The sequence below is a fragment of the Elephas maximus genome, chromosome 4 (genome assembly GCF_024166365.1).
Source record: "Elephas maximus indicus isolate mEleMax1 chromosome 4, mEleMax1 primary haplotype, whole genome shotgun sequence".
Classification (NCBI taxonomy): Eukaryota; Metazoa; Chordata; class Mammalia; order Proboscidea; family Elephantidae; genus Elephas; species Elephas maximus.
Genome location: NC_064822.1, coordinates 31,810,246 through 31,822,915, shown reverse-complemented (window position 1 = coordinate 31,822,915; position 12,670 = coordinate 31,810,246). Strand labels below are relative to the sequence as shown.

Genomic DNA, 12,670 nt, shown 5'->3' with positions numbered 1-12,670 from the left:
AAAGATCTGGTGATCTGTTTCCATAAAGATTACAGCCTAGAAAACCTTATGGGGCAGTTCTACTCTGTCACATGTAGGAGTTATGAGAGAAAATCAGCTCCATGGCACCTAACAATGACAGCAACAGTTCCTCTGTCTATCTCTGTTACAGGAGCTGCTAAAGCTCTTTTATTCTCTGAGTGTCATGGATTGGATTGTGCCCCCCAGAAAGACATGTTGAAGTCCTAACCCCTGGTACCTGTGAATGTGATCTTGTCTGGAAATAGGATCTTGGAAGATGTTATCAATTAAGCTAATGTGAGGCCATACCGTGGTAAGGAGGTTCCTAATCCAATCTGAGTGCTGCCTTTATATGAGTAGAGACACAGAAACACAGAGTGAAGAGGCCATGTGACAAAGAGTTATGTTCCACCTGCAAGCCAAGGAACACCTGGGGTTAACGAGAGAGACAAGGGGAAAGATCTTCCTCTAGTGCCTTCATAGGGAACAGGGCCCTCCCAAAGGCCCAAATTCAAACTTCCAGCCACCGGAACTGTGAGAAACTAAACTTCTGTTCTCATTTGGAGCCCTGGTGGCACAGTGGTTAAGAGCTTGGCTGCTAACCAAAAGGTTGGCAGTTAGAATCCACCAGTCGCTCTTTGGAAACTCTATGGGGCAGTTCTACTCTGTCCCATAGGGTCACTATGAGTCGCAACCAACTCTAAGGTAATGGGTTTGTTTTTTTATAAGCTACCTGGCTCATGGTATTTTGTTATGGCAGCCCCAAGAAGCTAAGGCACAGAGCTTGGGAGTTTTGATCTCACAGAGCCACCCTAATTTGTGATCGCAGTTGCTGAGGCTGTGGTATATAATTTCCCAGTCCTACTTCACTGCATTCACACTTCACTTGCCTGCACTGTCCCCCTCTGCTTGTAGAACTACTACAGACCACACACAGGTCTTTGCCCAGGAGCATACCCTGGAATACTTGGTAAAGTACTTCAAGGAGGTACTTTATCAGGCCTAGTCTTAAAAAAAAAAAAAAAGCCATTCGATATAGTGCAAAGAACTCAATGGTTAGAGTTGTCCAAGTCTCAATGACTATGTAATCCCCTGAAGCCTGTGTCTTTGTCACCACTAAAACCTGCATCATAGGAATGCCACAAGCATCAAATGATTGGAAAGCTGCAGGGCTCTACAAATTTTACTTTCTTTCTCATTTCAGTGCTGCTACCCTTTTCTCAACTCATCTCTTAAAGTTGCTTAAAAAAATAAATAAATAAAAGTAGTTTAAAACGATCAAGAATAGAAACAAATATCCCATCGATTCTTTTCTACAGATTTATTTGAATCACAAATGAGAACATCATCCAAAACCCTGTGGATTTTCCCCTCCCCAAGTTTTCTTGAAAGATTTCACACGCATAGTGTAAGAAATTATGAGTCAGCCTTCCCAAGTCCTGACTTTAACAGTTGCAAAAATCATACACCAGGCAGCACATATGTTCTCTGTTCCATGAGAGGAAGAAAATACATCTGCTGAAAAGAAATGGGAAGTTTAAAACCAGTTGAATTATAATACCTTCTTTTCCTCTCTGGTGCTTGAAGGCTTTTCTGGCCCTGGCCACCAGGTTTCCATGCTCATAAAGCATGTGTCACTTCCTCTATGGGAACTCTCTTGAGATGAGCCCACGCTACACTTACTCACTACCATTTGGGTTGGGCTGGCCATGGAGTGAAGGCACAGGAAGTACAGAATGACCAAAAGGTGGGACTATGGTTCAGAAATAATAAATCAACTAAAACCAAAACCAAACCCTTTGCCATCAAGTGAATTCTGACTCATAGTGAACCTATAGGACAGAGTAGAACCACCCCATAGGATGTCCAAGGAGGCTGGTGGATTTGAACAGCCACCTTTTTGGTTAGGGGCTAAACTCTTAACCACTGTGCCATCAGCAGTACCCATTTTTTTTAATGCAAGGCACTCAAAAGTTGTGAATCCATTATCTCATTAAGTTCCTGTGACAATCAATACCCCTGTTGCTTTCAAGTAGGTTCAGATGCATGGCAACCCCAAGTGTTGTGACTACCCTGAAGCAAATTGCCAGGCCTTTCTTCTGAGGAGCCTCTAGGTGGGTTCGAATCGCCAACATTTTGGTTAGTGGCAGAGCACTTCACCATTTGTACCACCCAAGTGATGCCGGAGGTCACACAGCTAGTGAGCCAGGCCTGTAAGTGTAGCAGCACATACCTGGCCTCCAGAATATTGGAAAAGTCTTTTCTTAAGGGAAATTGTCCTCAACAAAGCATAGGCAGGAGCCCCCTAACATCGTAAAGGGGCAGATGGCTGGCAAGTGCTGTTGCTTCTGTGTTAACACTGTAGAAATCGGATCTGGATCCAAACAAGTTGTGGGTTTCCCTTGAAGCAAAACAGATCAATTACAGAGAAAATGAAACGCTCACCACAGTGCTCCCCTGAAGAAATGTTAACCTCGCCTCATACTGCCTTGCCCTCCTTGCATCTCACTGAAGCAGCTCTGCTCTTTGGTAATTGGTATTTGGTTCTTCTTATGCATCATCAGTCTGCATGTATGTATTCATTAAATTGTGTAAATAGAAACTGATGTGATGGAAGAGCCAGAGCAGTCTCAGCCAGAGAATAAAGGCTTTTCTAAACCAGCATTTCTCCCATAACATCTGGGTAGATGTTTTCTGTGGGCTTCCTCTCCCCCAGTATCCACTGGCATAGTACCATGATCAGATAGAATTGACAATGACATTTCATTTGACCAACAAAAAAAGAAAGAAGGAAAAAAAACTTTTCTTTTTCTTTTTACATTTAACAGCACCTAAAAAAAAAAAAAAAAAGGCAACTTGAAAAACACTTTGAAAACTGATTTCCATTTTACGGTCTAAAGCCGACCTAAGGTGTATCTGCAGACAGGTGACGCCAGTTTGAGTCGTGCTCTGAGTCTGTGAAGTGGATCACATCGCCTTTCTGACAGCATTTCAGGATTCATCACAAAGGACACTGAAACAGTGGTTTTAAACTCCTGTGGAAATGGGTTACAACACAAATCCTAAAGAGAAAACCAACCAGGTAAACCTGGGGTCTTGGCTCCATGTCAAAACTCACAATTTGAAATCCCAGGTCATTCTTTTAGAAACTTCCTGAGTCAGACTTCTCTGGGCCCATCCTCACCAGCCACAGCCACAGACCCTGTGGCTTCTTTGATCCTGTTAAAAACTCAGCCAAGAGGCAAAAGGTTAATGAGTGCCATTTTGCATAGAACTATCAGGCAGGATGAAGACAGGGCAACAGAAAAGGAATTCCTCAGTCCTAGAAAACCAGGATGTTTGATTTTAAGATAGGAGAGACTCTTCCTTCTGGTTTAGTGAGTAAAACTCTCCCTTGTGCCTTTGAATGAGGGATTTCCCTAAACACAATACTGAACTCTCTTTAGCCACTAACCATGGATGCCTGGGATTAAAAAAAAAAAATAAGAAAGTTAGAACTATCAGAGGAAGCTGGAATAGAATCCCTATTATGATGAGCTGTAATTTAGAAGTACCCTGTGGAGCCAAGAGAGCCAGTTAAGCCTTTTAAAACATAGCTTTAAAAACTTCAGCTAGATTAAGCTATCACTGGCTTCCATATGTTTCATCAGTAGCAAATGTGCCTTTTTCAAGTGGAAACTTTATTTTATCTATTTATTTATTTTGGTCACTGATCGCATCCTAATCCATACCATTTTGTTTGTTTGCCTATGATTTAAATATTTCATTGAAAGCTCTGTGCCATCTGATTACTTGAGTGGCTCAGTTGTGTGTAGACAGCCTCACTTATCTCAAAGGAGACTCAGAAATGTCTTGCTCCGTTTGGACCATGTTTCAGAGACATTGGGATTTAGGGAGACCTCATGACAGTGAATCTTACGCCTGAGGCAAAGGAAGAAAGCAGTTTATGGAAATAGGAACTGGGGATAGAGGAAAAACTTGGCCTTAAACCATGGCAAGAATTACCGTTGGGGAGGGAGATGGAGATGGGGGGAAGAAGTTGAAGAGAAGAGACATTGAAAGTAGAGAAAAAAAAGTAGATGTGTTCATAATGAAACTGAGAGTCAGTACCAAGATTTTTCTATTAAGCGTGGGATGTGTCACTGTCTGAGAGTGTTCAACATCACTCCTTCCTCTGAAGTATGGCACAGAAAAACTCACGTGAATAAAATGTCATCTGCTATGCCTTCTTGAGAGGCAGTAGGTAAGATACCCGTACTGTCTGTAGAACATAATAACATGATTTTTATGTGACTTGAACCTTGTTTATTTGTTTTTTTCTGCCTCATATAAGGTCATGATGCTTTGTTTCCTGGACACCCAGAGCAAACAGTTTTGATGTTAGATAAATAGTATCCATAGGGATTATTGTCTTAAACCAGGGGGCATTTGTATGTCCTGAATTTAATGGAATTTAATAGCTTATAGGAAACCCTAGTGGTGCAGTGTTTAAGTGCGACGGCAGTTGGAATCTACCAGGAACTCTTTGGAAACTCTATGGGGCAGGTCTACTCTGTCCTATAGGGTCGCTATGAATTGAAATCAACTGGACAGCAATGGGTTTGGGTTTTGTTTTGTTTTGTTTTGTAACAGCTTCTATAGTATGTGATAGCAAGAAAGAGATTTTTATTAGCTGACTGAGAGAAACTATGTGTTTTCATATTCCATGCATGAGATAAATTTGTCCTATAGGCAGAAAATAGTTTGCAAACCATTGCTTTAAACAGGGTAGGAGAAAGTAGGCTACTTCAAAAATAGTAGCTTGTTTGCATTCATTTGCTTGTTGGAAACAGAAGACTGAAATGAGAGCTCCTGTATCATTAGTCCACTATGTGAAGAAATGAGAAAGTGTATATAGGGGACCAAAGCTGTAGAAAGAATTTCCTGTAATTCCAGGTGAACATGATAAATTGTACCATTTTGCCACTTAATGGTATATTAGATCAATACAGCTTCTAACTCGTGAGCTTCAGTTAGAAATCTCAAGTCTGATGGAAAATTATATTTTTAGTATTTCAGAAAAGATTCTCAAAACTTTAGGAAAAATAATGCTGGTGAAATATGGCCAAGTTGTACCTTCACACATGAAAAGTGTACTTTTTTTTTCTTTTCTAGGAATTTGAAAATCATTTTGAGTACTAAGGGTTTTTAAAGCAGTGTTAAGACCACACTAAACTGCTGCTAAGGAATAAGAGTCGTATGAACCTCTCTTTCTTTTCTTTTTTTTTTTTTTTAAGAATTAAAGTAATGTGAAGTACTTAGAACAGAGATTATCACAAAATGTTCAATAAGTGTTAACCATCTTATAATATTGTTATAGTGAAATGTTACTCCAAAATAATATGTAATTATCAAATTTGTTCTAAACCATATACCATTTTCTTTTGAATACCATAGTCATGACCCTGCCATTCTTACAAAACCCTAGAACAGAGTAAAAGATAGGTAACAATGAGGAAAAAGGAAATTCCAAGGACTGTAAAGATACTTTCATGAATTCTCCAAGATATTTCCTATAAAGGACTATAGAATTATTTTTGCTTGGTCTATGTTCATATAAGTTTCATTAGTAGCTTAAATCTCAGTAGATTAAAACAATAAAGACTTATTTGTTGCTCATGCCATAGTTGCATAGGAATCATATGGCTCTCCCAGGGTTGTCTTTTATATAGTTTCTTCCATCTTGTGGCCTCTACACTCTAGTAGAAGGGAAAGAGATTGTATGATTGTTAGAGATGCTTATGTCCAGTCCTAGAAATAGCAATGTATATTCCAGTCACATTCTTTAGACCAGAGCCTAGTCATAGGGCCATAAGATGACATCAGAGAGGGATCACTTAACTGCAATGCAAAGTAAAAGCCACACTCAGTAAAAATAGCAAACTTGATATGGAATGTATAAGGGAAATGTGCAGTTCTGCATCCTGAGGTTGTGGTTCTATTTGGGGTGTGCAGTGGACAAACAAGAAACCTAACGTGGAGATCGTAGTAATGAGAAAGCTAGAGAAGTTCCAAACACCCATGGTTGATTGGGAAACTATAGACAAAGAGAGGCAAGACAAAAGTAAAAGTCAAAGCACACTTTAAAATGTCTAGAGTTTGAATACGCTCCCCAGACCATACACAGCTCCATCAGCAGAGAGTGGAAGCCTTACAAGTTTGAGGTGTTTGAGCATAATCTTTGCCCAACCATTGGTTGACTACTAAGCTAGGTAGACACAAGGACAAATCCCTAGGAAGCCAGACTGAAATGTAAAAATAATAATTAATCAAACAAACAAAATAAGCAGAAATATCAATGCTGCAGAAAGCTAAGAAGTCTAACTCCACAGATTAATTCCAGGCAAGTTACTAAAAAAAATAAGAATAATAAAACACTCAGGGAAAAAATCAGAATTGTGACATTATATTATCTAACATGCCATTTTTCAACAAAATAGTGTAAGGCATGCAAAAAAGAAAAAAAAAAAAAAAACTCAGGGAAGTGTAACCCATATTCAGAAAAAAGAGCAGTTAACACAAACTGATTCAGAGAGTGTGACCAGATAGTAGGTTTAGCAGACAAAGACTTCAATATAGCTATTATCAATACGCTCAAAGAATTCAAGTTAACAGTGTTTAAAGAATTCAAAGAACATATGATGACAATGATTCAACAAACAGGGCATCTCCATGAAGAAATAGAAACTATGAAAAAAATCAAATGAAATTCTATATTTGAGAAGTAAAAAGATCAATATGAAAAATTCATTAGATTATCTCAGTAGCATATTTTAGATGGCAGAAAAAAAGAATGGGTGAACTTGAAGATAGATCAATAGACATTACCCAGTCTGAAGAATAGAGAAAAATGAGCAAAGCCTCAGAGATCTGTGGGAAAGCAAACATCCCAGCATATGTTTAATGAAGCTCCAGAAAGAGGGTAGAAAGTGAAAGGGACAAAAAAAAAAAAAAAAAGCTTGGAAAAATTAATGGCCCAAAACTTCCCAAATTTGATGAAAATCAATAATCTACAGATCCAAAAAGTCCAATGATCCTCAAGTAGGATAAAACCAAAGAGATTCATGCCTAGATTTAAAAAAAAAAAAAAAAATTCCCATCTAGTCAATTTTGACCCATAACGACCCCAGAAGATAGAGTAGAGCTGCCCCACAGGGTTTTCAAGGAGTGGCTGGTGGATACAAACTGCTGGCCTTTTGGTTAGCAGCAAAAACCATTTAACCACTTAACCACTGCACCACCAGCCTAAATATACTGAAAAAGCCCAGATATGCTGAAAAAGCCCAAAGACCAAGAGAAAATCTTGAAAGTAGCAAGAGAAAAATGACTTAACATGTACAGGGCATCTCATAAGAAACGATGGGGGCTAGAAGACAGTAGAATGTCATATTCAAAGTGCTAGGGGAAAAACAACTTGTCAACCAAGAATTCTGTATCCAGCTAAACTATCCTTCAAAATGCAGGAAAAATAAAGACATTCTCAAATTATCAAACGATAAGAAAATTCATTACCAGCAGACCTGCCTGATGACAAATATTAAAGAAAGTATTTCTGCCTGAAAGGAAATGACACTAGACAGTAATTTGAATACAAAGGAAGAAATGTAGCACTCCAGAAATGGTAAATATAAAAGACTGTTTTGACATTTTTATTTTCTTCTCTTAATTTCTTTAAAAAATTATAAAGTTACATAAAGTAATAATTTAACATATTCTTGGGTTTATAACATATGCATATATAATATATATGACAATAATAGCACAAAGTTTTTGAAGAAACTATATTGGAGCAAAGTTGTTTTATTTTGCTGGAATTAAACCAATTGACGCCTTTGACTTATGATATTGGGGAAGAATATTGACTACACCATCGACTGCCAGAAGAACAAACACATCTGTCTTGGAATTACAGCCAGAACACTCCTTAGAAGAGAGATGACAAGACTTTGTCTCACGTACTTTGGACATGTTATCAGAAGGAACCAGTCCATGGATTAGGACATAATGCTTAGTAGAGGATCAGCAAAAGAGAGGAGGATCCTCAACGAAATGGATTGACACAGTGGCTGAAACGATGGGATCAAGCAGTGATTATGAGGATGGCAAAGGACCAGGCAGTGTTTTATTCTGTTGTACATAGGGTCACTATGAGTCGGAACCAACTCAATGGCACCTAACAACAACAAACCAACATTAACCTGAAGTAGATTGTGATAAATTAAAATACTTATTATAATCCTTAAAGCAATGGCTAAGAAAATAACACACAAATATATTTTAAAAAATAATAAAGGTGTTTAAAAAATTAAAAATGGTCCGCTAATATTCCCTTAAAAAAAGAAGACATTAAAGACAAACAGAGGAAGAAAAATTGGTATGAAACATTTAAAAAAACAAATAACATAATGGAAGGCATAAACCTAATCCCCTAAAGAAGAGTAATATGACTTATGCCTTCTATCAGAACATCAGTGGGAACTTTGTGAGGTGGAATGATACCTTCAAAGAGCTGAGAAAAAATAACTGTCATTCTAGAATCATATACGCAGCAAATTATCTCTCAAGGATGATAGTAAAAAAAAGACATTTTTTTCAAAATAATAAAAAACTGAGAGCATTTTCCACCAACAGAATTTCACTAAAAGGATATACCTAAAGCTGAAGGAAAATAATTTCAGAATGATTACTTAAGATATAAGTTTTAATATTTGCTCATTTTACTGTGTATGATGGACTTCAGTAATTTTTAGAAGTCAATTATATTTCCATATAACAGGGACGAACAAAAAATGCAACTTGAAAACAATATCATTTTCCTTAGCACAATGAGTATAAGACACATAGGAATATATCTAACAAATGTTGTACAATTTGTAGAATATTATGACACATAATTAAAGGACATTTTTTAAAACTTAAACATGAGAATAAATGTAAACAAACAACTGTAAAACTGTTTATAGTTAAACCGACAATCTGACAACGATGCTTAATTTGTAAGGTTTTAAAACCCTTTTAGACCCCAATAGCATGCAAGTAAGCAGGATTATTGAAATAATATTTTGAGGGGTACTTGTAACTGTTCTGAAGGAAGAGGAGGGAAAAACTTTGGTTACCTTTAGAAATTTTAAAGGTAAATATTCATGATTAAATTTAAATGGTAAATACAAATGAAATAGGGGAAGTATAGAAAAAGAGGAAAATATAAAAAAGAATTTAAAAGTCTAAGCAAAGAAAAAGGAACAAAGAAAAATCAAGATAAATAGAAAGGACAAAATAAAAGCGAATAAAAAATTTCAGTAATCATAATCCATGTAAATGAACTATTAATGCAAATAACTACACTACATTAACAGTTTACAAGAGAAAAAACTATATGATTATCCCCCAAGATTTTTAAAAAAAGAATAAAAAGTGTATGACAAAATTCAGCAATCATTGATGGTCAAAACTTAATAACAACTAGGAATTAAAGGAAATGTACTTAATCTGAAAAAAGGGGTATCTACAAAAACCTACACAACTGTTATAATCAACGGAAACATTGAAAGAATTCTCTTTATCTTCAAGAACAAGACTCAAATGCCCACTATCACCATTTCTATTCAGCATTGTACCTGTGAGCCTAGCCATCACAATAAGACAAGAAAAAAATAAATAAAAGCAATAAAAATTAGAGAGGAAGAAGCAAAAGAGTCATCATTTGCGATATTATTTACTGTTGTTAGGCGTCGTTGAGTCTGTTCCTACTCATAGACCCTACGTACAACAGAAAACGAAACACTGCCTGGTCCAGCACCATCCTCACAATCATTGTTATGCTTGAGCCCATTGTTGCAGCTCCTGTGTCAGTTCATCACATTGAGGGTCTCCCTCTTTTTCACTGACCCTCCGCTTTACAGAGCATGTCCTTCTCCAGGGACTGGTCCCTCCTGGTCCTGTCTACCTAGACAATCCAAATAAATACATATATTATTAGAGCTGATAACAGAGTTTATTAATGTTGCTGTACGTAAAAACAAGCTGCAAAGTCAACTGTCGTTTCCAAGTGTAGCTGAGCATGTGGAAAACCTGGAGTTTTCACACTTTAATGGGTGAGGAGCAGGGACGGATTATCCAATAAACAGGTACACACAGGCTTAATTATGTTTACTTACTAATCTGTAGTGCACAATTTCACCTGCTTTTCACCCATGTGAAATTGTGCACTACAGATTAGTAAGTAAACACAATTAAGCCTGTGCATATCTTGTTATTGTAAGCCCGTGCTTACCTTGCTTATTGGTTAATCCACCCCTGGTGAAGAATGTAATTTTACAACCATCCTAGCAACCTATTTGCCAATATCTTTTTTTTATTAAGATAAATGGCAACCCCGGTGGCGTAGTGGTTAAGAGCTATAGCTGTTGGCCGAGGGGTCGGCAGTGCGAATCCACCAGGCACGCCTTGGAAACCCTGTGGGGCAGTTCTGCTCTGCCCTATAGGGTCGCTGTGAGTCGGAATCGACTCGATGGCAATGGGTTTTGGGTTTTTTATTCAGATAAATACATATATACACTAAAAAAAAAAAAAAAAAAAAACCATTGCCATCGAGTCGATTCCTGACTCATAGAGACCCTATGAGAAAGAGTAGAACTGCCCCATAGGGTTTCCAAGGAGCGGCTGGTAAATTCCAACTGCTGACTCTTTGGTTAGCAGCTGAGCTCTTAACCACCGGGCCACAAGGGCTCCATACATACTCTACAGCCCTTCAATTTCCCTTCTATGTATATAACCAATGGAAATAAGTGCTTATGTTCCTCAAAAGACTTCTACAAGAGTTTTATTCATAATAACAAAAAAAAGAAAATAGCTCAGGTAAATAAATTGTAGTTTATTCATATAATTAAATACTACATAGCAATGAAGAAACAGCAAACACATACAATAACATGGATGAGCCTCCCAGACTTAATATTGAACAAAGAAGGCAGATATTAAAAAGCACATATTTATCATTCCACTTATATGAAGTACAAAAAATGGCAAAGTATATCTATGTTGCTATACATCAGAGTAATGCTCCCTTGATGGAGGTGGATATTGACTCAGAAGGTGCATTATTGATGCTGGACATAATCTATATCTTGATCTGAGTAGTATATACATGTATCTTTAAAATTTGTTGTTGTTGTTTTTTTTAGTTGCTACCAAGCCAGCTCCAACTCATGGTGATCTTATGTATAACAGAATAAAACTTTGCTTGGTCCTGTGCCATCCTCGTGACTTGGTATGTTTAAGTCCATTGTTGTTGCTATAGTGTCAATCCATTCATTCAGGGATTGTTTTTGCCTACCCTATGCATTACTGAACATGATGTCCTTTTCTAGCTCTTAATCTTTCCTAGCGACATGTCCAAAATAAGCAAGATGAAATCTTGCCATACTTCCAAGGAGCATTCTGTTGTATTCTAAGGTTAATTTCTTCATTCTTCTCGCAGTTCACAGTACACATATTCAATATTTTTCACCAACAGCACGACTCGAATGGATCAATTCTTCTGACTTTTATTTAGACAACCAAAATCTCCCCAACTTTAATTTATTTTAATCAGCTTTCCCATCCCATATGGAGGTATAATTTACAAGTAATAAAATCACAAATGTTAAGTGTACAATTTGACAGATTTTGATAAATGCTTGTAGTTGATAACCACCACAATAATCACGATATGGAAGACTTATATCATTCCAAAATTTTCCATTGTGCCCCTTTACCGTCAATATCCTTCATCAACTCTGGCCCTAAATAAATGGGATCATACAGTAGGTAATCTTTTGTGTCTGGTTTCTTTCACTTATAACAATGCTTTTGACATATCTCCATGTTGTTTGTTTTATCAGTAGTTTATTCTTTTTTTTATTTTTGAATACCTATTCAGCAGTGATGGATATTTGGATTACTTCCAGTTTGTGGCTTTTATGAATAGACTTGTTGTGAGCATTTGGGTACAGGTCTATGTGTGGACATAGGTTTCAATTTCTCTTAAGTAAAAACCTAAGACTGGAATTGCTGGGTCATAAGGTACCAAAAAATAAGCATATATCAAATTTTGTAAGAAATTGCTAAACTGGTTTTTCAAAGTGGTGGTGCTATTTTCATTTCCAGCAGCAATGTGTGAGGGTTCAGTTTGTTCCACAATCTCACCAACGCTTGGTATTGTCAGTGTTTTTAATTTCATTCCAGTGGGTATTTTCTGGTAGCTTATTGGAGTTTTATTTTTCACTTCCTAAAGCAACAAAATGATGTTGAGCATCTTTTCATGTGCTTATTTGGCATTTGAAAATCTTCTTTGGTGAAGCGAGTATTAAAATGTTTTGCCCATTTTTTAATTGTGTGTGTGTGTCTTTTATTCATTTGCAAGTGTTCTTTATATGTTGTGAATACAAGTTGTTTATCAGATACATGTTTTGGAAAGTATTTTCCCACACTATGCATTTGCTGAAAGGTGGCTTTTGAGAAGCAAGTTTTAATTATGATGAAGTGCAATTTAAAAATTTCTTGTTTTCTGTTTCACACTTTTTGTGTCCTAGATAAGAAATTGTAGTCTAACCAAGGCCGCAAAGATTTCTCCTATGTTGTCTTACGGACT

At 37.0% G+C, this 12,670-nt stretch overlaps 1 long non-coding RNA gene across 1 annotated transcript in view; it reads left to right on the top strand.

The window, feature by feature from the left end:
- Positions 1–11,324, top strand: part of LOC126074921 (uncharacterized) — a 324,424-nt gene extending 313,100 nt beyond the window's left edge. Inside the window, exon 4 of the long non-coding RNA XR_007517066.1 lies at positions 11,223–11,324. This is a non-coding gene — a long non-coding RNA (uncharacterized LOC126074921). The remainder of the gene's footprint in view (positions 1–11,222) is intronic.
- Positions 11,325–12,670: the final 1,346 nt, after the last annotated feature.